Source organism: Monodelphis domestica, chromosome 2 (assembly GCF_027887165.1).
Source record: "Monodelphis domestica isolate mMonDom1 chromosome 2, mMonDom1.pri, whole genome shotgun sequence".
NCBI lineage: Eukaryota > Metazoa > Chordata > Mammalia > Didelphimorphia > Didelphidae > Monodelphis > Monodelphis domestica.
This window is the reverse complement of record NC_077228.1, coordinates 125,296,806-125,323,547: the sequence shown is the minus strand read 5'-3', so window position 1 is coordinate 125,323,547 and position 26,742 is coordinate 125,296,806. Positions and strand designations below refer to the sequence as shown.

The 26,742-nt window shown below is 37.3% G+C and overlaps 1 protein-coding gene across 12 annotated transcripts in view; it reads left to right on the top strand.

Annotated features, from left to right (window-relative positions):
• Positions 1–26,742, top strand: part of ESRRG (estrogen related receptor gamma) — a 685,908-nt gene that overhangs the window by 50,092 nt on the left and 609,074 nt on the right. Inside the window, exon 1 of one of the 12 annotated variants that reach the window (XM_056815940.1) lies at positions 8,795–9,059. The exons of 9 other annotated variants lie outside the window; for them this stretch is intronic. The gene's annotated coding sequence lies outside the window, so the exon portion shown is untranslated. Of the gene's footprint in view, positions 1–8,794; positions 9,060–26,742 lie in introns of those variants that run through there. 2 more of the 12 variants (XM_056815937.1, XM_056815939.1) reach the window with 2 other exon arrangements.

The following is a 26,742-nucleotide window of genomic DNA, read 5'->3' as shown; positions in this document are numbered from 1 at the left end:
CATCTCAAAACTTACTAGTAATGGTAGTCAATAAGGTATAATTATTTTTAACCCTTACCTTCCTCCTTAGAATCAGTACTGCGTATTAGTTCCAAGACAGGAGAGTGGCAAGGGCTAGGCAAAAGGAGTTAAATGACTTGTCCAGGGTGTCTGAGATCAGACTTGAACCCAGGACCTCCCCATCTCTAGCTGAAACTCTGGAGGCACCCAGCTTCCCTGCTGTTTTGTTTTTAAAAATCCCCTGTAATAAAGTAATGATGATAATGATAATGATAGCTAGCCTTTATATAGTAGCTATATATGCCAGGTACTGTGCTAGGTGTTTTAAGATTATCTCCTTTGATCCTGAGAACAACTCTGGGAATGATCTCCATTTTACTGATGAAACTGAAGTAAAACAGAGGTTAAATGACTTGCCCAGGATTGCATGGCTGTTAAGTGCCTGAGGCTGGAATTGGAATGCTAGGACTTTTGGGGTCTAGGTCCAGCATTCTATCTCCTGCACCATGTTGGTACCTTAAAATTAAATGGTATAGAGAAGAAATATATAACACAGTACAGAAGATAAGAGAGTAGATTTTGCCTTAGTGGCATTTGTTTTCCAATTTTTCTTTCCCTTAGAAATAAAATTAATTCATAAAAGACTAGTTTTTAAAAAAGCAACTATAGAAATTTCCAAGAAACTACATTGTAGGGGCAGCTAGGTGGCTCAGTAGATAGAGGTCCAGGCTCAAAGAGAAGTCCTGGGTTCAAATGTGGCCTAGTCCTAGTTGTGTGACACTGGGAAAGTTGCTTAATTCCCATTGCTTAGCCCTTCCCGCTCTTCTGCCTTAGGAAAAACTGCATTGTACTTATGTCACTGCATGAATCCTGTATGAAGTTTTCCAAAATAGTCCTGATTTCAAGAAAAGAAAGGATATTTTTAATAATACCTTGCCTAAGGAATATCTTTTGTCAGATTGTGAATACCAAATTTTAGTTCAAAAAAGCAGGGTCATTTTTTTGATAGGCCTTACAAGAAATATAACTTTTTTTCACTCCTAATTATCTCAAATTATGAAAATAAATCAAAGGCAATGTGGGATGTTTAATAGAGAGCTGCCCTGGAAGCTAGGAAGACCTAGATTAAAGTCCTGTCTCTGATGTGTACTGGCTATGGAACCCTGGACAAGTCACTTAACCTCTAGGCAACTCTCTAAAATCATAAATGACAGAGAAGGCTGCTGTTGGTAGCAAAAGTCCATTTAGCCCCTGTGAAAATAGAGGGTCGTTGCCCTCTTTGGCTTATTTCCACCATTATGGTGTACACAGAGCCATGCCCATGTACTTTGATTGGGGCAAGGAGTATAATTGTAAGGGAAGAATGATGAAGACATTCCTGAGGTCAGGGTTCTGTTTTTACTTTGGTTCTGAATGCCCACAATCCTTTGCAAACATAAGCATGCTATTGATCACCAAGTAATTGACTGACTTTGGATCCTGACTGTGAAATGGAAGACAGGAAATTCAAACACTTTTTATTTATTTGTGACCTCTAATAACGTATCCAAATAGTAACCCCTTCCTCTCCCACAACCTCTATTGGTACCCTTTACAGAAGTAGAAAAAGGATGCTAGTGAATAAACTCTCTAATTATTCCGTTGGCCACAAGGGAATTTTAGTGATGACATATATATGCAAGTAGGAAACATAACTGCTTCAAAAAATTTTAGAGACTTAAACCAAAGGTACAAATCTTATATTAGGCTTAACAAAAAGCCTTCATGTTATAATTTTGATGACTATTTTGAAGATAGAGGAGATGCAATATCAAAATAATACATATCCTTAGAGCTTCCCATTTTTAAACCAGGCTTCATTTTACAAGGCTGGTTTTTATAGACTATAATATTTATATGCATGCTTGCTCATATTTATTAGCATAATTATAGATTATGAAGCTTGTTTCCTGAAAGTGTTAAATGATAAACTTTGGTAGAAGCTGTATTTTAGAAGGATGTTTACCTAAGAAATCTTTTTTTTTAATGTAGCTACATGCAAAAAAAGGAAGGGAACTTTTTTATCTGGATTTCTTTTCCTGTTGGGAGAATCTAGGGGCAGTTTCTTGTGGAACATGTATAATTGATTTTCATACATTTATTTTAAAAAGGAGACATAACAAGGAATCTAATATGATGCTTGGAATATATCTCCTGCCCACCAATGTTCTTGAGGAAAATGTAAGGTTGCAGACATCATTTCATGCCCTGTATGTTTTCAAACATAAATCAGAGAAATTGTTAGTGAGCTATAGTTCTTCTTAGACACCATAGCTGGAGTATTGCACACAGTGTAAACACAGGCTGTACATATATTTCTCAAGTTATTTTATGTGAGAAGATATCCAAATCTCACATTTTGTTTTAATAGGCTACCTTAGAAATTGATTTTCTATTTGGTATGGATGGCTTAATTTCCTAGCATTGCAAAAATGGTAGACTGAACCTGACTTAAGGAGAGAATAGCTATGGTCCTACAGAAAAGTGACTTTTTTAGCTCCAAATTCTAATTTTGACAGTTTCTGGCCTCTTGTCTATTCTTCAACAATTTGGCTTTTAACTTAGAGCCAATAGAACCCAAGTCTAGTCCTAAACCAAATATTAAAAAAAAACATCATCATAATAAGGCAGTTTTTATTGAATATATGATTAAAGGTCAAACATTGACTAATAGATAGAAGATAGAATAGATAGAAGAATAATTAGTAAATTCACTAATTTTACCTGTTTACACTTCTCAGAAAATCAATCATATAGTAGGACCTTGTGCCTTGATCAGAAATGGTAGCACATAAAAGTATGAGACTAGCCTAGCTCCAAAATATGAAATATGTATGTTTCAGAAATACTTAAATGTAAGATCAGCCACCCCTACCGTTTTAGCTTTATTCCTCCCTCCCCACTAATGTATGCTCTGATTCATTGTTGTTCTTCAAACAAGATGCTTTGATCTCCCGACTCCAAGAATTTTCACTGTATGTCCCCCATGCCAGTAATGTTCTCCCTCCCTTTGTTCAGGAGAAGACCCAGCTAAAAAAATCTCCTGAATCCCTTAATTCTAGTGCCTTCCCTCTGATAATTTCCTCCAATATATCCTTTATGTAGTTTGTTTGTACATAGTTGTTTGCATGTTGTCTCCCCTATTAGACTGAGAGATCCTTGAAGGCAGGAATTGCCTTTTGCCAATTTTTATCACTAACACTTGGGCCTGGCATATTAGTAGGAGCTTAATAAATGTTTATGAACTGACTGATTCCTCTAACTGACACAGAGATTCTGTTCTCAAAGTCTACTTGTAGTATAGAAAGAGTACTGGAAAATTAATGCCAGGGGCAGTTAAGTGGCTCAATGGATTGAGAGCTAGGGCTAGATTTGGGAGGTCTTGGGTCCAAATCTAATCTCAGACACTTCCTAGCTGTGTGATCCCTTAACACCAATTGCCTAGTTCTTACCACTCTTCTGCCTTGGAACCATTACACAGTCTTAATTTTAAGATGGTAAAAAAAAGAAAATTAATATTATTTATATTGTTAATAGACCTACATAATAAAATTTAATACAAAACTTTGTTTTTAATCGAAAGATTTAGATTTTGGAGGAATCTTGGAGATCATTTAGGTTAAAGCCCTCATTTTGCACATGAAGAGAAGTTAAAGAACTTCCAAATTCCTAACTAGTCCTAATTTGGAGGTCCTGTGACTAGCAAATGGTTAAGGCAGAATTCAAATCCAGATGATCTAACTCCAAGTCAAAAAGTTTTGTCCTTTACCATGGTGCTTCTGGTCTCCAATGTCAATGCTTGAGGAAAAACTAGCTTCAATTAGGAAGAGATCCATGGATATATCTGGGGAAATTCTGAATAGGACTCTTGGGTAATTTCCAGGATATCACAAGTATTGGGTTTTTTATTATTCCTAATTTCATTCATATTATAGCTGAAAGACCCCTGGATTAGGAGTTGTGAGAGGTATATTTAGATCCTAAATTCCAGTTCAGCCCTGTTGCTAAACTAGCTCTGTGACCTTGTACAAAATTTTCAGTTTCTTTGATTCTAAAATCAGATGGATAGATTAGATCTCATCAAAAGTTGCCCCTCCTATCCCAGGCTTCAATTTATTGTGAAAATGTTTTGACTATCAAAGAGGCAGCTAGGTGGACCAGCAGAGAGTTCTGGACCTGGGTTCAAGAAGTTCGGGGTTTAAATATGACACTTATTAGTGGTCTAAACCCTGAGCAATCACTTTAATTCTGCCTGTAAAGTGGGGATAGGACTAATAATAACAACCAAGGATTGTTGTAAGATTAAAATGAGATAATATTTGTGAAGTGTTTAGCACAGTGCCTGGCATTAATAAATGCCCTTTTCCTACCTTTTTTTCTTGATCCAGATACCTGGTTAACACCATCAACCTTACAGGGCTATTTTCAACTCATATATGGTACAAAGAGAGAAGGAGGGAGAAAAAAGTAAAAAAGGGAAAGAAAAGAGGAATTTTTATATGTCAAGAAGACATATATGTACATTAAGAAAGAAGACAATGTGGGATTGATTGACTTCTGTCTGGGGAAAGGAGAGGAGAGGAAAGACAAAGAACCCCATTCTATGGAAAGGGACTAACTTAGACTCTAACTTAGTATTAAGGAACTTTGTTTAGGATTTGTTATCAAACCATACATCTTTATAATTATGCATACCTTATCAGTGGCCTCAGTTTTTTAACAAGTCATTCATTGTGGAAACAGAAATATATACAGAATACCAGTGAATTTAGTATTTGTTCTGCCTTGCTTTAGGTATATTTGCTAGAGAGCATCAACAAATGTTGGTTGACATCTTTAATTTGAGTTGAGATTGACACATTTTTAAACTATAGACACTTAGATATTGTTGTCCACCTGCCATTGTTGCTCTAATTTTAAGGGATATCATTAGATCACCAATTATTATGGAGCATCAATTGAACTCTTCAATTCTAGATGCTTTATGAAATGCTATTCAAGATCATTTTAATTTTTATATGTGATTCATGGATTGCTATCTCTTTAACCAGTTCCTTTTCTTGAAATTGATCCAACTATATTGTCAGATTCTGGCCTGCTCTTCAAAGGACAAAGTGAGACACTTGATTGGCAGTAGTCCAGTAAATTTGGACAGTTCAGACAGCCAACCACAGGAATACAGATCCAAAAATCTACTTTTTGGCCTCTCCAGGATTGGCTGTTGGCTAAACCTCAATTTGTGGAGCATGTTGAACTTAGCTTACGCCAGGAGAATCAGGTAGTGGCCTGGAAATGGTTTTTTGTAATTTAGATTCATTGTTGAATCACTCTTATTCCAAGCCTCACAGAGTGCCTTATGGTCTAGTATATTTTGAATAAATAAAATAAACAATCTCTTAGATGATTTATTATAAGCAACTAGGTAGCATGGTGAATACAGTTCTAGAATCAGGAAGACTCATCTTCTTCAGTTCAAATCTGACCTCAGACTCTTATTAACTGTGTGACATTGGCCAAGTCATTTAACCCTGTTTGCCTCAGTTTCCTCATCTGTAAAAGGAGCTAAACCATGGCAAACCACTCAGTTCTAAGAAAAGCCCAAATGGAGTCATGAACATTTGGATACAACTGAGAATGATTGAACAATAAAAATGTTCTCTAGCCAAACCTACTCTTAACTACTTTTAGAGGTCTGCCACCTCCATGATGTTCACAGTTTGCAAAATTGATTTGTTTTTGTTTCCTTTCATTTTGGCAACAGTTTTTTGGACACTTTCTAAAGATCTAGAATAGTTAGAATGGCAAGGTATGTTAGAGCTAATTTAGCACAGCTCCTTTACTCTTCTTTCTTCCCCACCTCATTTTACAGCTGAGTAAACTAAGACCTGGAATGATTCCCAAGGTTCAAAAGATTGGTAGAGCCAATTCTTAACTCAAGGTAATTAGTTACTTGTACAGTAAATAGAGGACTGGACTTAGAGTCAGGAATACCCAGTATTTGCAAGTCACTTAGCTCCTCACACCCTCAGGTTCCTTATTTTAAAAAGTGAGAATAATCACAGAGCCTACCTACTTCAAAGGGCTGTTATGAGGATCAACTGAGATAATACACATAAAGTGCTTTGCAGACTTTATTGTTGTTAGGCATTTCATTCACATTTGACTCTTCATGATCCCATTCGGGTTTTGTTTTTGGCAGAGATCATAGAGTGGTTTGCCATTCCCTTTCCCAGCTTATTTTACAGATGAGGAAGCTAAGTCAAACAGAGTTAAGTGACTTGGCCAGGATCACACAACTAATAAATATGTCTGAGACCAGATTTGAACTCAGGAAGATGGACCTTGCTGACTCCAGAGTTGGCAGTCTAACCACTGTGCCACCTAGTTGCCTTACAAACTTTACATTGCTATATAAATATTAGTTGTTTTTATTATTACTATTATTATTATATTATTAAGTACCCAACAAACTCAGCCCCCTGTTTTCCCCACAAAATCAATTCAATTCAGCAAATGTGTTATTAAACTCCTGTCATGTGCTAGGTTTTAGACTGAGTTATGAATATACAGTTACAAAAATGAAATACCTTTTTTCCCACTAGAGCTTATATTCTAATATATGAACAGCATTACTGGGTACTGAGCATGAGTACAGAAACATAAGGCCCCATTTTTAAGGTCCTCATAGGCTCATTAGACAGAGAAAACAACACCCAAGAAATAGTTAATTTAGAATAAGAGACAGTCTTGGCCAACAAATGAGTTGTTACTTCTGATTTAGATGCTAATCATCAGTGGTATGGTCAAAATGAGAGACAGAGGGGTTGGATAATCAGCCCCTGAAAAATTAAGAGTTGACAGTATTCGATATGAGTGAAAACCTCAATGTACTGCCTCATCTCTTTAACACATCCTTTTGTTGAACTGTCAATTTTCCTTTCTACTTTTTGAAGGAAAATGCATTATAATGGAGAAATACCAGATTCTATGCTAGAGGCTACACTAACTTGTCATAGTGACTAGGAAAAAAAAGAATGTCAGAAGACACCATGAAGATAATGAAACAGTAACTTGACAGAAGCCCATGGGTCTCACTTGTGTCCACTTTGCTTCTTGTTTTTTTTTTGTTTGTTTGTTGTATTTTTTATCTACAGAGTTTTTATCCTACCTCATATTATGTGAGATAACAGAGAAGAAAACTCTTTTGTAAAAAGGCATGTCCCATACTGTATTGGTCTTCTGATAGCAGCCTTGACATAGTTGTATAACTGAGGCATTACTGAAGTGAAGTTGGAGTAGTTGCTCTGAATTTTAGAAAGCAATAATAACAATGAGAAGCAGCAGAAGGGTATGTAGTGGTTGGAGGGTCAGTGTTAAAAGACAGCAGGACCTGAGTTCTAAGCCTAACTGACATGTACAATGGCCTTAAGCAAATTGCTTGACTCTTTGGGGTTCCCTCTAGAACTCTCTAAGACTAGAAATTATAGATCTGTTGCAGATTGCATCAGTTTAGGAAGTTTCCACACTGGGAGTTCCATTCAGGAATAAATTATCTGGACAGAAAGAAAGAAGGAAAGAACGGAAAGAGGAAAGGAGGAGGGGGAAAGGAAGGAATCCTATTTGGAGTCCCAGTTGCATGGAGGGGAAGGAGAGAGAAACAGAATGATAGAGAGAAAGATGGAGAGATGAAAGGAGAGAGACAGAGGAGAATGAATGTAGAATTGGGGACCAAAGTGCCCTCAATTGCTATTTCCTAAGTTTGATTGCAAGACATGTTAGAATATCTATCTTAACAAGATGCAACTGTGATTTGGATATCAGAAAAGCTAATGTCATCTTAGGTCATATTTAGAGAGGAAGAGTGCCCAGGAATAATGTACTCTGCCGTTGTTGACTGCATATGGAATATTATATACAATTCTGGATACCATATTTGAAGAAAGATATTGGTGAGCTGGGGGTGTCCATTGGAGGGCAACTAGAACAGGGAAAGCCCTGAGGTTGTATTAAAGGATCTGTGAATGTTAGCCTGGAGAAGAGTTAGAGAAGACCATGATAGCTGTTTTCAAGTATTCAAAAGGCTGTCACTTTGTAGAAAGAAATTGAATGTGGTTTGCTTGGCCCAAGAAAGAAGTAGGAATGATGGGTAAGAGTCCCAAAGAGGCATATTTAGGTTTGACATAACAATTAGAGCTGCCACAAAGAAAATGGGAGGTTTTGGAAGGTGAGGTCTTTAAGCAAGACTTAATGCTTGCTCAGGTATGTTGTAGAAGGGACTCTTGTTCAGGTATGCGATGGATAAGAGGACCACTGAGGTCTTTTCCACCTCTGAAATTCTCTGATCCAAATATATATTAATTTAATGAAACAAAAAGGAGAAAAAATGCACCTTGTCAAATTTGGTCTGGACTTGTGACCATCAGTAAAGTTACTACTGACATGGAATAAATTTAGCATAAACATGTAGATGATATTACTGCTGCTGTCAAAGTCCCCGCTAACCCACCTGGTTCTGTTTCCAAGCTACCAGGCATTTCTTCAGGTATAAAGACTACTGCCGAAATAAAGCACATCTTGTACTCTACTCACTCAACCCCACACCTTAGACACTTTCCAAACTCCTCCCTGACCCGGGGTAAGTCCCGCTGGTTTGAATTGTGTGAAGTTGTCAAAGGTTGCTTTGCTCTCCAGAGCTTGGCACCAGCCCCACTGAAATGTGATGCCATTGGTTTTCAGTAAAGGTTCCTTTCTGCAGGGCTGCAAACACACAGATCAGCTGCTACTGTGTATACACAACTAGGAAGCAAACCAACCGGCACATTTAAAGCAGCCTTTTTAACCCTGAGACTTTCCAAGATCTCTTCCTCCCCCAGGAAGTTTCCTTTTTTTCTATTGTCAGACTTAGCACCGTGCTCTTGTAATCAGATCAGAGAGCTAGGATCTCTGCTGCACAGTAGAGAGGCTTCCTTAAGATATTTGTCCTTGAAACTGCACCAAACTCTTGGAAGAACCCAGAACCTGTAAGTATGCATGATTTAGGCAACAATAAATAGTACAGGGCAAAGCTGCAATCAACCATGATACAATATCCGATTAGCAGTGCAGGAGGGATTTTTCCAACATTATGTTACCTTCATTTTCAGTTCGTTCTGAGGAAACAAATCAATTCTAGCTTCTGATACAGTGACTTTGCAGTAGATGGGGTTGTAATATGTTTGATTTAACTATTTGCTCTTCTCGTTTGTCTTTTAATGTGACTGATGGGACAGTCTCTACCATCCTTAAACTATAGAAAGAACTTTAAAAAAATGTATTAAGAATTATAATTGTTGGGCATGTACAGTCTAAGAAATAAGTTAGCTCTGGGGAAATTTTTTTTGGCAACATCTAAGAAATAAATAAATAGCTACGAGGATGAATTTGTATCATTTTTGCTACCAATAAAATATATTAATTTTGCAGCCTTAATTCACTAGTAAAGTGCATTCCTGTATTGTTTTGTCTTAATTGAATTCTACCCAGTGCTGTCTCTTTGGTGTTTTACTATCTTGTATTTGTCTGTTTAAGTTACTTTGCTGGGATTGCAGTCTGGTTAAACCTGTATTTAAGCACTATTTATATTCTAGGCACATCCGGGTAAAATAAGTGCTCAAGATCTAAAAAAAAAAGGTGGGGGGTACTTAAAAAAGGATAGTTTTATTTACCCTTGAAAGCTGATGAATGCACAGCATGCATGATTGTCCAATGTAGACCACAGCCCTTAAGTGTCCCAGGTTCTAAGTCAAATCTCTCTACCTGTCCACTTTGCAACTCCAGATAATAAAAACCTTGAGCTCTCTTTGAATCGATGTTTAATATGTAACAATACTTATGTTTATAATATTAATTTCTCCTGGGTTAGCCTGATTGATAGCTGGATTGTGGTTTCTTAAGAGCTTGCTCCCTGAAACCCACACAAGAGCTGCATTCCATTTAACTAGTGAATGTAAAAACGAGTAACCATGGATTCAGCCACCGCTAACTGCCGAGTGCAATGACTTGTTGTAAACAATACAAATGAGCCAGGAGAGCAGAAGCAACCAGACATGAAATGATTTTAATAGAAATTACGGTAAAAGGTCATGTGATCCTGTATCAGCTTATGTTGAGTATTAAAGGGAAAGTCTTCTTATTTTTGTTATTGTTGTTAGTTGTTGTTGGTGGTTTTAACCGGCCGGTTTTATCTGAAGTGGATAGCTCCACAAACTTGGCAGCTCCGCACAGTGAACATCCTTGGAGGAGGGTGGGCAAAAGTAATGTTGAGGAAATCGTGGTAACTTGTGGATTTCCATGGAGTGCGTAAATTACTAGAAAGAAAAGAAAATCTGTGTATCTCGGGGATGGTTCCCTTCAAGGGAAGCCAAGGTTAATTGTAAAAGCTCTGTTTTAGTGTTTTCTTAAGAAAGGTCATCTCTGCCCCCTTAGGTTTTCAGAGTGATTTTTTTACTGACCTGGACCTCCTTAAAACACAGGATTGAATTTTCAGCCTGTGTTTTCTTGAGAATTTTATCCCCCAAAGTCAACCTCTGCAATATGGTAATAGGCACATGCAGATCACATGACTGGTGCTGTCTCACCTCAAGGTTCTTGTCCAGCCAATTCTCTGCTTTCTTATATGAAGCCTATTTTCACGTAAAACTTGGACTTTTCTTTGTAGTGGGGTGGTCGCAAGAGCACTAGACTTGAAATGAGGAGATCTCGGTTCTGCCGCTTTCTAGCAAGGTGACCTTGAGGTAGTCGCCTCTTTGAGACTTGGTGGCCTCATCTGTAAAAACATAGGAGTACACAGAGGAAGGGGGATGGATTTAGAGTCAGAGGAGCGGTGTTCAAGTTCTGCTTCTGACATTTATTATCAGTGTGACCTTGGGCAAGTTCTGGGTTTTCATTTGGACTAGATGGCACCTCTGGTCCCTTCTGGCTTTAAACAAATGCTCATGTGATCTGAATCACCTCCCTCATGAGCTTATGGTGAGGAAAGTGCTTTGAAAATGGAAATGGGCTATGGAAAAAATGAGCTCAGAGTTGTTTCTTTTATGACTAATTCAGCTTCAAGGAATTGTGACTTCATTATGGTATGGGGGCCTCCTTTGGAGCCCCTTTGGTATAGTTAGTCTTTGGAAGTTACCTTGATCAGACATTTCAGCACCTGGTGAGCAGGCTTGTGATGATGATGATGATGATGATGATGATGATGATGATAAAGATGAGCCCCTCTAGGTTTAACCAGGGTGGTCCAGTACTTGAAATCTTTCCTTGCAGTACCCAAACATTGCTCCATAGGAATTATTGATCTGCCTGAGTTAGGGGTGTCTACCTATGATGACAGCATAGATCCAGATCCCCTCCCAAAACATCCCAAACTCAACAAAAGCAGTAGTAGTTTCAGAGGTAAGACTTGAATTCAGTTTTCAGATGGATTTGGTTGGCAAAAACAAACAACAAAAGAGAAAGACTTTTCCTTTAATGCTCTATATAAGCAGATGCAGTAGCACATGACCTTTTGCTGTAATTTCTATTAAAATCTTTTCATGTCTGGTTGCTTCTGCTCTCTTGGCTCATTTGTATTGTTTACAACAACTCATTGCATCCAAGCAGTTAGTGGTGGCTAAATTCCTGGTTATTCATTCTTATATTTATTTATAAAACTAGTGAAATAGTAGATTTTGTTTCTGGATTTTTTGTCATTGGGTCTTTGAATTTTATCAAGCTGGGAACTCCTGGTGTGGAAACATCTAATTAATACCTATTCAGATGACAACTCTTTTGTAACTTAAAAAGAATTGCTGCTGATGGCTTGCACTTGTTATGTGGAGTGAATAAATGTCCAACACTAGACTTGAATCCAGTCTTCCAGACTCCAAGAACCCCAGAAGTAATAGTACTGGGTATTTTCAGAAGATGATGATGAAGAAAAATATACACATATATACAAGTGAGCATATAACAAACTTCCTAACAGCTCTTAACCAAAAGCAAATCTGCGGTTTATGCTTAAAATAACAGCTCAATTCTCAGCCTAATGGTTTGTTTATTTATCTGATGACTGCATCCTTAAGATGTCTGAGTATATTAAAAAGTGTGTATGTTTTATTTCCAACATTTCATTTGGCAACAGAGGAGTAAACTGAAACACAATTTATTAGTTTGGTGGGAAGATCAACCTGGCATAAAGCAGGCAAGAATGGGGTTGAGTGGGGAGGCTTTAGGCCACAGACTTTAGGCCATCTGGAGATCTGAATCACAAACAACAGGCATAAGTAGTTCACAAAAAGAAAGAACCCATCTTTGTAACAGACCACATGGACCAAAGACTAACACTGGCCCTGCATTGTTCTTTTCATCCCCTACAGTTCTCAAATTGATAGCATCAATAGTAGGTAGTATCATCTCAGACAACAAAGAATAATGATATATTTATATGTTACCTCTCTCTATATGGCATATAAATATTTATGGGTATATAGATATATATCCATATATAGTGATGCATACTAGCTAATAGATTTTCAGTCAAGCTTTTTGTTTTCTATTATTATCTTCACCCTGTTAGGACTGATCAGCAAATGACAGGCATAAAACATTGAGTTATAATTTTGAAGCTCGGCAAACATGTAATAGCACCAGCCCCCTCCATAAACACTAGGGACAGCTAGCCTGACTTCGAAGAATGAACATAAATGTGACAAGCAAGTAAATAGCAAAAGAGAGGTCTTTCTACTTACACAGATACTCTACACTAGGAAGTAAGACACATCCAGCCAGCTCCAGCATTCAGATGAATTTATATATTTGATTGTAAGCTCCTTGGAAACAGAAATTGTTTCATTCTTTACATTTGTAACCTTAGCCTAGCACAATTGGTGTCTGGCATGTAATAGGTACTTAATAAATATATGTTGATTGATTGGTTGATATCACTTAGGGATAATTAAGTAGTATACCAAATAGGTATCATTAAAATACTAGTAAAGACAATTCATATTTGTCAGATGCTTTGAGGTTTATAGAGTGTTTGCCTCAGAATAGTCCTATGAGATAGGTGGTACTGGTATGCCCTTTTTACAGATGGGGAAACGGACTCAGGGAGATTTAATCAACTTTGTTGAAAGGGAAGGCATTATTTGTGTGTGACTACCATATGCTATACTTAAAAAATATATTTCATTTGATCCTTACAACAATCCTGCAAGGTAGATACTATTATTATTCTCATTTCGCCATTGAGAAACTGAGGCAGACAAGTGAAGTGACTTGTCCAAGGTTACACAGCTAATAAGTGTCAGAGGCTAGATTTCATTGCTGGTTTTCCTGACTCCAGACTCAGTGTTTAATCCTTTGTGCTACCCAGTTCATTCAAAAGTTTATTTGCTATTTCTTTCTAACTTACTTTCTAACACTTCCTTGCTGTATGACCCTGGACAAGTCACTTAACCCCAGTTGCTTTTAGCCCTTACTGCTCTTCTGCCTTGGAACTGATCCTTGTATCATTTCTAAGATGGATATTAAGGATATTGTTTTTTCTAAGTCATACTTTCTAGTTATGATGGTTGCTTTGTTATATTATTATTATTATTTAGTCATTATTATTACTTAGTTATTATTTGATATAAAGTTATATTAAAATGACACTTTCTAATCTTCAAGTCCAGGTTCACTGACTCCAATATCATGTTCCCCATCACTCTACTTACTTACTTACTACCTACCCTCCTTTTAAGTACTGCTGCTTCTTAGCACAGGATCAAAAAATGTCCAGTTAATTTTCTGGTTATCAGTGAGGAGTAGGTATAATAAAGGAATTTGAATCTAAGAACCTAGAATCTAAATAAAGACTTTAAGAAATTATAACAACTTGGTTTTATTTTTCTTGCTGTAGTTTTTTCAGTGAGAAGACTGAGAATTAAAAATGGTTTTTGACCCAGGATTCCTGAATTGCTGAGTAAAGTAGAACCAGGTTCTATTGATGTGCATTCCGTTTTTCCCATTATACTCTAAGTCATACTGTACAACACTGTGTCCACAGGAAGTGGGGCTAAAGGATGTGGGGGGTGGATTGCAGTTTGCTATGCAACCTTGTCTAAAATTATTAAGAGTCACTTCCAAGTTGGTCATTGTTAATAAGTGTAATTCTGTAAGTTCTGTAAGATATATAAATATAACTAGCATCTATGTAGCACTTTAAAGTTTTCAAAGCACTTTACAGATGTTACTTCCTTTGATTCTCACAACAACTGTGGGAGAGGTAGTTGTTATTATATCCCCATTTTACAGATGAGGAACCTAAGTTCAAAAGAGGTTGAGACTTGCTTGAGGTCATTCTGTGAATATGGTCTAAGAACAGATTTGAATTCAAGTCTTCCTGACTTTAGGTTCAATGCTCTATCTGCTGTCCCCACTTCCCCCAAGAACCTCCAACTTAAACATTTAGGCTATATGTAAAGGCATTCTAGCATTTTAAATTAGTAATCCAAAAGTGAAAGAGGCTGTTTGAGACCGTAGTGAGTTCCTTCTCTTTGCTCTTCAAGTAAAGTCTAGATAAAGACAGTTTTTGGGGGTGTTGGAGTGAAGATTCTTGTATAGGTCAGGGTTGAACTAGGAGGCAACAGTTTCCTTGCTGTTCAGATACTGTGGTAACAATCCCTCTTGGTTTAAGAGTAAACCATACAGAGATACTGAGTGATTCTAGGGATCATAGATTTAGATCTAGAAGGGACAGGAGGGTAGCTAATCCCATCCCTCTTTTTACACATAAGGAAACTGATTCCTAGGAAGGTTAAGCAGTTAGTGTAAGATCAGATAGTTAATAAGAATCAAATGCAGAATTGGAATCCAGGTTGTAAAACTCCCAAACCATTATACAGTCCACAAAAAGGATATATGTATTTGTTCATTCAACAAGTGTTCATTAAGTTTCTTCTTTGTACCAGGTACTGTACATTAGTTGTTAGGAATACAGAGATGAAAATGAAACAGTTTCCACCCTCTAGCTTTTATTCTATATTGTAGCATTTAGACTTCATTGAAAATTTCAATTCTAGTTCCAGTGGTGCAGGTGAGGGTGGAAAGATGTCCTTGGTGTTGTTGGGACCTTCTAAATAAGACTAAAAACTTAGAAAAACAAATAGATAGGAATACTAGTTATTCTCACAAAGGCATACAAGAATTAAAGTTATGAGAATACCAGAGACCACAGGGGTTTCATATCAGATATAAAAAAGGATGAATCCATGGGCCTTCCTAAACTCTAAAGAAGGGCCAAACTTTTAAACTTCTATTTATTTTTCAGATTTACAGTGTTTTTCTTGTGTGATGGGAGGATACCCAAAAGATTATGCAGTAATGGGAAGTAAGGTGAGGGATAAAAGATTAGATGTTTCAAAGCTTTTACTGGCATTATGAATGGCATATAAAAGAATTGAAAGTACATTATTCTGGGTTACAAACTTAGTTCTGACATTTTCTAATAATTCATTTGTATAGAGCTTTAAATTTAACAGTATTTATTTATAACACCTTTGTGAGGTAGGAAATATAGGTGTTTTCATTTTTATTTCCATTTTACAGATGAAGAAACTGAGCCTCAAATAGGTTAAATGATTTTTCTGGAGTCACACTTAGTATTGTTTAATTTGACTTTGTGGACATATCATTTCTCCTTTCTGAGACTCATTTCTCATCTACAAAACAAAGATAATCCCTTCACTACTGAAAGATTGTTATAGAATCAAGTGAACTAATCTATGTGGATCAGTTCGTAAATTATGAAAGGCTACACAAAGATAAGTTATTCTATAGTCATCATTATCTGAGATTTCAAGAAAAGGAACACAATCACATTTTCTTTCCCCTGTTTTTGGCCATTTTGAAGCCCAACTAAAATATCTTGTCAACTCTTGGGATCAGTAGTAGATAATAAATAGATAGTAAATGTTTCTGGGGTATAATGGAAAGAGTATTGGACCTGCAACAGGAAAGTTTGGGTTCAAATCCTGCTTTAGAGGCTTACCATTCTCATGATCCTAGGCAAGTCACTTAGCCTCTCTCAGACTCAGTTTTCTCCTCTGTAAAATTAGGATAATAATAATTATAGTATATCACCCTATAGGATTACTTTGAAGAACAAATTGTGTGTATGTGTGTATATACATACATATTTTATATATTAACTATTATATGCTTTATATACACACATATTTTATATATATAAGCACTTTGTATATACTTTATTATGTATATTATATGAATATATACCAATGTACTATTTTGTAAACCTTTGAGTGCTAAATAACTATCAGTAATTGATTGCTCATTTGAAGAATATATGGGAGGAGAAGTCCTTTTATAAGGGAAAGACCTAAGCAGACACTTTTAATAGTGAAATCCATGAAACGCCACATGGGAATGTAGGGTGCTGAGGACTTGATATTTTCCCCCATCCCAAACCTCAAATCAATTTAACACACATTTATTAAGCACTTGGTACATAAAAGATGCTGTGATAGAGATAGTGAGTGTAAATATGCAGAACTGACTAAACTCTTCCAAGAAAGGTATCAGAGCAGTTAAAGGCATTAGCCTAACTAATTTTGTCAGCAATTGATTTTTTGGCTGTTGAGTGTAGGAGGCGGTGCATCACACCTCAATCACACCCCAATGTTTCCTTTCTGAGAAGAAAAAGAGAAGGTATCAATAGAGATTTCTAGAAACCATTTTCTTTTTATCTAATACTCATACAGTTAAGACAGTGACAGCTGCAAAATGGGTGACTTAGATCAGTACACCATAGTGCAGAGGGAAATGTATTTGAAGTCATAGAACCTGGGTTTGAGTCTTGAGGACAAGCCACACACCCATTCTCTTCCTCGTATCCTCTTGAACTAAATGACCTTTAAGGTCCTTCCCAGCTCTAAATCTCTCACCCTATCCGAGGGAGCCACTTATAAGTATATACAGGGTGTCCTAAAAATCTTCATGCAGTTTTAAACTTTTTAATGTTTGAAAACTGCACAAAGACTTTAAGGATGTCATGGGTATCAAAACAATAAGTGTCTTGTTATTTCTTAACTTTCTCTTCTTAGACTACTGGCAAAGCCAGATAATGTATGAGTGACATTGGGTCAATGATTCTAGGAAAATCATAGAATATTCTAGCTGAGAAGTATGTGTTGATACTGCCTTGGTGATGTCTTAGAAACCGTTTTTCCTTCTTTTTTCCTTTAGTACTGAAGCTATATTCAGGTTCATTTCTTCATCCTCTGCATTGGCCACATCACCTAGCACAGTGCCTGGTGCTTTTGTTATTTACTTGTTTTAAGTTGTGCCTGACTTTTTATTTCTCCATTTGGAGTTTTCTTCACAAAGAGACTGGAGTGGTTGGTGTATCCTTCTCTAGCTCATTCTACAGATCTATAGATTCTGAGGGAAATAGTTAAGTGACTTATAGAGGGTCACACAGCTTATTAGTGGCTGAGGTCGGAATTGTACTCAGGGTTTCCTGACTCCTAGTCCAGGTCTCTATCCACTGTACCATTTAGCTGTCCCACCTGGCACATAGTAGTAAGTTAATAAATGATTATTGATTGATTCTCCCCAGGTGATAAATTGTAATGACCATTTAACTAGTCTTCCTGTGTTGAGCCTCTTCTTAGACTAGCTCATCTTTCACCCACATTCTTTTAGGAATAATCTTCCTAATACTGAGCTGTTATTTCATTCTGCACTTAAAAACCTTTTCCCATTTTTATGAATAATGTGTAAATTTCTGGGCTCGGTGTTCAAAGCCTCCTTCAATTTGTGTCTAATCTTTCTAGCTTTACTTTGTACTGTTCTCCCCATCCCCTATGCCTTGCATTTTGGCTGAAGTGGATTCTATCTATCTACCTTTTATGTTATACTCATTAATTTTGTGTTTTTGCTTCCACCATTTCCTGTTTGTGGAATATATTCTGTCTTTAATGTCACCTCACCATAAAGATTTTCTTGACCACTATTCCAGGTTAAAGTGTTCTCTCTTTCTTTAAAGTACTTATACTATATTGCATTGATTGCCTTGTTCCTTGTGCCACATTATTGAGGTCCCTATAGTTCTCCTGGCATTAGATTATAAGCTACTTGAAGACAGGATCTGTATCTCTCCATCTCCATAGAACCAGCACTTAGAACTATGCTTTTGCATAAAAGAAACTTCACAACAGTTCTTTGATTTAAATTGAATCAAGTTCATTTAATCTGCATATGAGGAAACTTGGTGTCTTGTTCAAGATCATTTGTCAGAGTTGGTACTAGAACCCCTGTCTTTTATTATTAGTTCCATGGATTTTCTTCTGTGCCATCCTGCATGTCATAGGATAGACTAAAAAGGTGAGAACTTCTATTTGAAGCAGAGGGATTTAAGATATACAGTAATTAAATAAATAAATAAATAAATAAAATTAGGTAAGATTGTTAGACTTTGATTTTGGGGGGTTTCTCTTATGTAAATAAAATAAACCAAGGAATTCAAAACATTGGACAAGGATTGGGTAGAGTGAAGAACAATTTAATTTAGGTGTTTGGGATTTGAGAGAAGCAAGATTTTCTACTCATTTTCTTTTTATAGGGAATATAGAATAGTAAGTACTGAATAAATTAAATGAGTAATACAAAATATATAAATAATTCAGTTCTATATTTTGACCTGCTAAAAGAAAGAGACAAAGAGAAAGAGAAAGAGATGAAATGGAGAAAAAGAAAAGGAGGAAGAGGCTGAGAAACAAAATAATCTGTTTTTTTTATTATTATAAAAAGAATAGAGAAACTAGAACTATACTGAAAAAATACCATAATTAATGCAAGAGTTGATGTTCCCTCCAGTGACTCAGATCATCACGCCTAAGTAGATGGATGGTCTTAGTAGACAGTCTTCAAGAATTGCTGGAGCTGAAAAATTCATTTTCTCATGGGTATTTGGTGATGAGCTTCTCCATGCTTAGTTAGGCTGGTCCTTGGACAACAGACATACAGTCCATCACTAGGCCATTTGGAGGTGGGGTGGGTGGGAGAAGGAAACCTATGATTTCCCTTAATTAGACAACTCCTTGCTAGGAAGCTCCCTGTACCAATGTAATTCAGGACCTACTTTACAATTATAGTATTAGAGGGTTGCCTGGGGAAAAACTGAAAGGTTAAGTAAGTTGCCCAGTAAGAATTAGAGGCAGGACCCATTTTTTCCTAAAATTTGAGGTCAGCTAAATTCCTAAAATTTTCCTAAAATTTGAGGTCAGCTATCAACTGTGATGCCCTGCCCCTCTTAAAAACTATACCCTAGGCAAAAAATGAACTTGATCCATATGCTCAACCTCACTCACTTCCTGTTAGAGTACCTGTGGAAAGAAGAATTAATCATTTGCATTTGTATTTTTATTTAATTATTCATTCATTCCTTTATTTATTTAGCATTTGTATTAAAGAAGCTTTGCAGTTTCCAGAATATAAGAATTCCCTTTCACAATGGTAGGTCTACCTCCTTGTCAATCTGTATTTTGCATATTACTGGCATAGAGATGGTATCATGTCTAGAGTATTGGACTTAGAGTCAGAAAGATGTGAGTTTAAATTCACCTTCAGGCACTTACTTGTCCTTGGGTAAATCACATAACCTCTCTTCATCTTAGTTTCTCATCTACAAAATGAGGAGAGTAACAGTACCTACTTCCAAGTTATGAGGATCAAATGAGGTAAACTGCTTTGCAAACTTTAAATCGCTTTTTAAATGTTGTTGTTTAATTGTTTTAGTCATATTCAACTCTGACTCCCTTTGGGGGTTTCATGACAAAAATATTGGCAGGGGTTTGCCATTTCCTTCTCCTTCTCATTTTACAGTTGAAGAAACTGAGGTAAACAGAATTAAGTGACTTGCCCACGGTCACACAGCTAGTAAGTGTCCCAGGACAGCTTTGAACTCAATTCTTCCTCACTCCTACACTGGCACTCTATATATTGTACCACCTTTGGTCGTCATTATAGACAAGCCCTATAGATTGTTCCCTGATATGCAATTTGTGCTCTAGTAAATAGATATTTCTTCATCAACTTGATCTTTCCTATGTGGATTTTCAGGCCAAACTCTTGACTGATTCTTTGACATTCTTTCAGAATGCCCTAGAATTTTCTGGGTCTTGATTCAACCAGCGCAATCAATCCATTTATCCATGAGCATTTATTAGTTGCTCATTTACTCTGTGTGTGTGTGGCAGGCACTGAATGAAGCTCTGGAGATGAAAAGAAAAAAGCAAAAACAATTCCTACTCTCAAGAAGCTTATATTCTAATGGGAGAGACAATTCACACATCAGAAGGCATATACCAGATACAGAATGTAAACTTAAGTGCAGCAGTTCTCAAAGTGTGGTTCATGAGCCTCTGGAGGTCTCTGATGTCTTTTAGGGAGTCTACAAAGTCAAAATTATTTTATAATAATATTAATGTGCTGTTTTCTTATTAAAATATACCTCCCTTCCCCAACTACTTATCTGTGTGAGGCCAATTTTCTTCATATACTTCAACCAAAATAACCTATCACAACAGATTGAATGAAGAAGCAGACATGAGAATCCAGCTGTCTTCTATTAAGCCAGACATTAAGAAGATTTGCAAAAATATATTTTCAAATGCTGCTCTTCTCCATGATTCATTCTGGGAAATATAGTTATTTTCATAAAATATTTTATTTATATTAACATGTTTATTATTTATTATATGATGACATCAGTTAGAATGCCAAGTCCCCAAGAAAACTCTTGCCAAGAATCTTCCCACCATCTTTCTGTCTCCAAAATGTCTTCACTATGAATTCTGGCCAGTTCCCTCCTTTGGTAGCCTCTCTATTTCTTAAGGTATTACGCCTATGGCATCTTACTTAACATCTCAATTTCCTCAGGCAAACCTCTAATATTATAAATTGCAAAGTAGGTCCTGAATTACATTGGTAGAGGGACCTTCCTCACAAGGAGTTGCCCAACCAATTGAAATCATAGGTTTATTGCTGTTATTTTAAATGAATTTAATAAGTATAATATTTTTATATTTTGTAAGTGGTAAATATTGATGCATATCTGTAGTTCACATAAACTAAAGCTCTTTAGCATCCTCAGTAATTTTTAAGAGCCTAAGGAATATCAGATCAAAAAGTCTGAGAACCACTGGCTACAAGGGAGGGCTCTAGTGGGGGATGGAGTGGAAAGAATGGGAAAAGCCTCATGGAGAAGACATCATCTGAGCTGAGTCTTGACAGAACCCAGGCATTCTGGGAAGTAGGTATGGAGTGGGTGACCCTTCTGGGCATGAGGGACAATACCACATGTAAGCAGGAGAATTAGAGGATCTACTTACTATCCACCAAGAATCACCTTTCAATTATACTGTGCTCTGTATCTCCTCCATTACATTGGCACACCCTTTTGGTGAACATCCATCTCACTGTTTATGCCTTTTATTGATGTTTATGATCAGAGGGGGTCATTGCATAAGGTTATTTTTGTTGTGATAACTTTCAGCTAATCTTGAATGATTTTGATGTATGAATAGGCGACCCTGTTGGGAAAGAGCCTTTAAGGCAGTGTTTTGCTCTACCAAATTGGATGTGTCCTTTACTTCTATAAATTGGCTCTGTAAGCTATTATTTAATTTCATACAATTCTGTAAGATAGGTAGAATAGGTGGTATTATCACCCCCATTTTACATATAAAAAAGTGAAATGGAAAGACTAAGTGAGTTGTTAAAAGTCACGTAGTTAGGCAGTGATAAAGCTAGAATTTGAATCAAAATTGGCTCAATTCCTAACCCTGTTTTTTTTTTCAATATACCATGGTTTGGCTCTATAGCTATAGATACTACAGATGTAGTCCCTGAAGACTTAGAAGGAGGGAACCCATCAGAGTTCAAAGCAAGGGCATTTTGGGAACAGAAAGATAAAAGGAAGACTCTTGGCAAGAGTTTCCTTGGGGGCCTGGCATTCTGATTTATGTCATCTGCCCTTTTGGAAAAAGGTGAAGGTGACATGGTTTATTCTTTCTATTCCTGAGGCCCAAGACCTGGTTTCTTGCCTTCGTGCTAAGCACCCGAGAACATCCTGTACCTCCTTGTGCTCTAGTCTCCTGGGGTCCACCAGACGCGTAGTATTTTCCCCAGATTGTTGCCTGCTGCTCTCACACTGTGTCCGACTGGCACTTTATTTGCAGAACAGATGGAGCACTGATTCAAGAAGTACTCTCTGCTCTTCTTAGTTGTTTTGAAGAATTGGGCTTTGCTAGGGAAGGTTGATGCCAAATAAGTGGACAGACTGTCACTGGTCTCAGGTTCCTCTCAGAGACAAAAGAGGCATTCTGTAGCAGAAAGCAAGAAGCTTGGGAATCCCTTTAGCCAAAAGATTGAAGATGGGGTTCACTGATTGGAAATTCTCTTTAAGTCATGCATTTCCAGTATTTTCAAGCTTCTCCTCTCCCCATCACCTACCTTAAAGTACAAAAAGTGAGAATGCCTCTACCTCTGGGCAGTGGTTGGGTTTTGGAGAAGGAAGAATGGGAAGATCCAACAGTAAATCAACATTTATTAAGTGCCTTCTATGAGTCAAGCACTGTGGATACAAAAAGGAAAAAGACAGATAAGTCTCTGCCCTTGAGGAGCTTACAATCTAAGAGAAGAAGGGAAAGAATATACAAAAGAAAGCTGAGAACCTGAGGGGAAAGTACCTGAGTACAAGGGTATGATGCTCATGGAGTTGAAACCAAGCATACCTCTGCTGGAAAATGAATAATTAAGTGTAAACTTTGGAACCTTCTAGTTCTAGTGGTGCCATTCCACTTTTTCTTAGGAGAGCTAACTTTGAGCAGTCCTCTTAGATAGGATTTTAACTGCTGACAAAAAAAAAATATTTCATTATTTCAAGCACTCTAAAAGATGCACAGTTTTCTTGGTGTGGATGAAATCCACTGATATAGATCATAAAAGTCTTTATGAATTGCTAGGTCCCCAAAAAACTCCACCCCAAATCTCCACCTGGTGGCCAATTTTTCTGGTAATGAGCCCTTCCAAGCCTAACTAGTCCACTATTTAGATGATGGATGCCATTGTACTCAGAACATTTCAGACCTAGAAAGACATACCAGCACGTACATTCTCCCAGTATAGTTTTCAAGAATCCAGGGGCCACTTGCAGATGAAGGCATGGAGGCATCAGCATGGGATTTTAATGGATGTTCTCTTATTGTTATCAGTGAAATTATATAGCAGATCCACCCCTTCCTTTTTCTTATATGTAGCATTGCCTCTAGGTTAATCCAACCCCAATTATGGGTAATTTTACAAAAAAGTATCGCAAAGACTGAATCTGAAATGAAAGAAAGGGGGGAAATTAGATTATTTAGAAAGGAGTATCTTAATGGAAACTGTTTATACTCACAGTTGCTCAGGTGTTGTGCCTCAAATTGTTGGTTCTGGTGTTCTTGACTCAGAAATGGAAAGAACAGGATAGGGAATGGAAAAGTACCCTGTTCAAAGTCATGTTGGTGATAGACCATAGAATAGGATGCAGGTCTTCTGAAATCTTGATTTGTACTTAAGCTTAATTTCTTGCCTCATCCAGCTGAGGACAAAATATAGCACAGAGACTGGGGTCAAGCCAAGTCAACGGAATTTATTGCACACCTACTGTGTGACAGGCACTTTGCTAAGCATCGTGGGTTCAAAGAAAGGCAAAAGACAACCCCTTCCCTCAAAGAACTCACAGTCCAAAGGGGAAGACATCATACTAACAGCTCTGTGGGATCCAGATATTATACAGGAAAAATTGGAGATAATCTTATAGGGAAACATTAAGGAAGACAAGGAAAGACTTTTTTAAATGATTTATTTTGATTATCAATTCTAAGACAGAAGAGTAGCAAGAGCTAGGCAATTAGGCTTTAAGTGACTTGGCCGAGGTCATATAGCTAGGAAGTGTTTCTGAGGACACATTTGAACCCAGGTCCTCCTGACTTGAGCTCTGGCACTCTTATCAATACTGTGCTTCCTAACTGCCCCAAGGAAATACTTATTTACAAGGCAAGATTTGAAGGAAGCCAGGAGCCAGAGATGAGATCCTTGAACCCTTGGAAAATTAAATTGAGGGAGGACTGTGTAAACAAGAGAAAGAATGACCTTGTACTTGGGAAAATGTGTGTGTGTGTGTGTGTGTGTGTGTGTGTGTGTGTGTGTGTGTGTGTAAAAAGACCTATTCTGCCTGCCAAATAATTGAATAGTAATCATCATCAGGTGTCATCTTTGAACATGAAGGACAACCCAAGACTAACATGTGAGTGAGAGATGCTACATTCCCTTATCAAAGCAACTAATACCACATGGGAAAAGATATGTACTGTTTGCATATGCTGCTAAATAAATGGGTAAATGCCCCCCTGGGGAATGTGCAAACTTTACAAGTCCCTTTGATTTCAATGGTGTGACAGAGTGTAAGTTCTCCTGGACTCGAGTTGGGAAACATTTGCTATAATCTATCTTGTTAACTCAGGCAAACAAGATCTACTTTTCCATGTTACTCATGTGTATTAGAGTGGATTTCTTGGCTTAGCATGTTCTATTCTAAGACCATGACATACACGGATACATTTTCCACAAAGAATTACCCTTCTCAGACCCTGCGTTTGATCCCTCTGAGATGACTTGGTGTTAGTCAACACTCGACTGGTGATTTCACGGTGCCAAGTCCATTCAAGCTATTCCTGTTGCCTCAAATTGATTGGCAGGATGTACAAGTTACAGTAATGTAGACGTCTGGCACCACCCCAAGTCTCTAGTCAGTCATCTATAGGCTGGCCAGAAATATAGATTTAGAAACAAAACAGACTTTCAAGTTTTCTCGATTTAGTGCTATTTGTATGCTAGAGGTTTGTGGTATAATTCTCTTCATTGGGTTATTTAATAATCAACCTAATTGTGGTTAAGTTTCAGTTAAATACCCCTAGAAATTAGAGGAAAGTATCTCCTGCTTTCACTATAGTGTGTGACACGTGTAGTTCAGAGACACGGGGACACAGTAAAGGTGAAAGATAAAAGATCGATTCCTACGGATCCTATAGTTCCCAGCTTTTAAGGCAGTATTTCAGAAACTTTGTAATTATTGTGGGTAATCTTGCAGAAAATTAAATGTTGAGTTTGCATGTGTGAGGAAGTTTGGACTTTTTTGCTCTCCATAGCTTGTTAGTGTTTCAGCAGCTCTCTGTGTTGTGGGGCTTCTTGGCTACCTGTCAGGTTCTGGGCTTCCCTTTGCTTCCTGGAAAATGCCCTTAAGGAGACAAGTGATCCATTACCTGATGCCCACTGCCTCATTTCCATGCCAGAGCATGCTTTGGAGGAGAAGGGACACCTATAGCTTGCCTGTCTCTTTTGAAAGTCGTGTTTGACCCTCCTGAAGTTATCCAGGTAAGAGGGAAAGTAGGTCCAGGGACTTGCTTCAGGGTTGTTGTTGTTTTTTTTAATGGGTGGTTTTGTGATTATGTAGTATGTGCTATGGTATCAGTCCTTGTGTGATCCTGGACAAGTCATTTATGTCTTCTTATCTCAGTTTCCTCATATGCAAAATGGGGATAATTAATAATAATAATAATAATAATAATAATAATTAGCATCTCCCTCCCAGGGTTGTTATGAGGATCAAATGAGATAATACGTTTAAAGTGCTTTGCAAACCTTGAAACTCTATATAAATGATAGCTCCCATTATTATTATTTCTCAACTTCTCAGGGCTTCTAACAACTCTCTTAGTCTCTTAAGTTGCAGGACAGGCCCCTGCTTGCATCTGGGAGATGGAATTTTCTTCTTAGGAATTTCTAACATTAAAGAATTAACAGGTCTAGACCCATAATAGTGAAGATAATAATAACAATAATAGACATAAAACATTTTACATGTTATCTTGTTTGACCTTCAAAACAACCTGTCTGAGGTAGACACTGTTATTACTTCCATTTTTTGAAATGAGGCCACTCATACTGAAGGAGGTTAAATGGTGGTCACACAAAAGGACAACTCTTTTCTTTCTGGCACAAAGTCTAGCCACTAGTCACTTAGTTAAGACTAAGTGGTATAGTGGACACAGTACTGGTCCTGACATCAAAAGGACCAGAGTTCAAATCTTACTTTAGATATTTATTAACTCTGTGGCACTGAGCAAGTCACTTAACCTCCTTCTGCCTCAGTTTTCTCAACTGTAAAATATAAATAATAAAAGCAACGTCCTCCCAGGGTTGTTGTGGTGGAAAAATAAGATAATATTGCAAAGGCTTTGCTGTTAAACCTGCACAAATGCTAGCTATTATTATTATCTACTATTCCAGGCTGACAGGCTGACCTTATGGAATTCCAAATAAAGATGACAAAAACTAAGGTAGCCTGTTTCTAAGAAATGCTGTTTGTCTGGGAATAGCCCTAGGGGGGTGGAGGAGGAAGGGGGATGGAGAACCAGTAATGGAATTGTGTACTGTTTGGTCCAGCTCCAACTTAAGACATAATGGGACTACAGCAGTTAGTCAACAAGGTTTTGTTCAGTCCTAACTATGTACTGGTCAACCTACAGTGGCCAAGGTCACAGTCTGCAAAGAAGTCCTGGGACCAGAAATGTGCTGACTGAA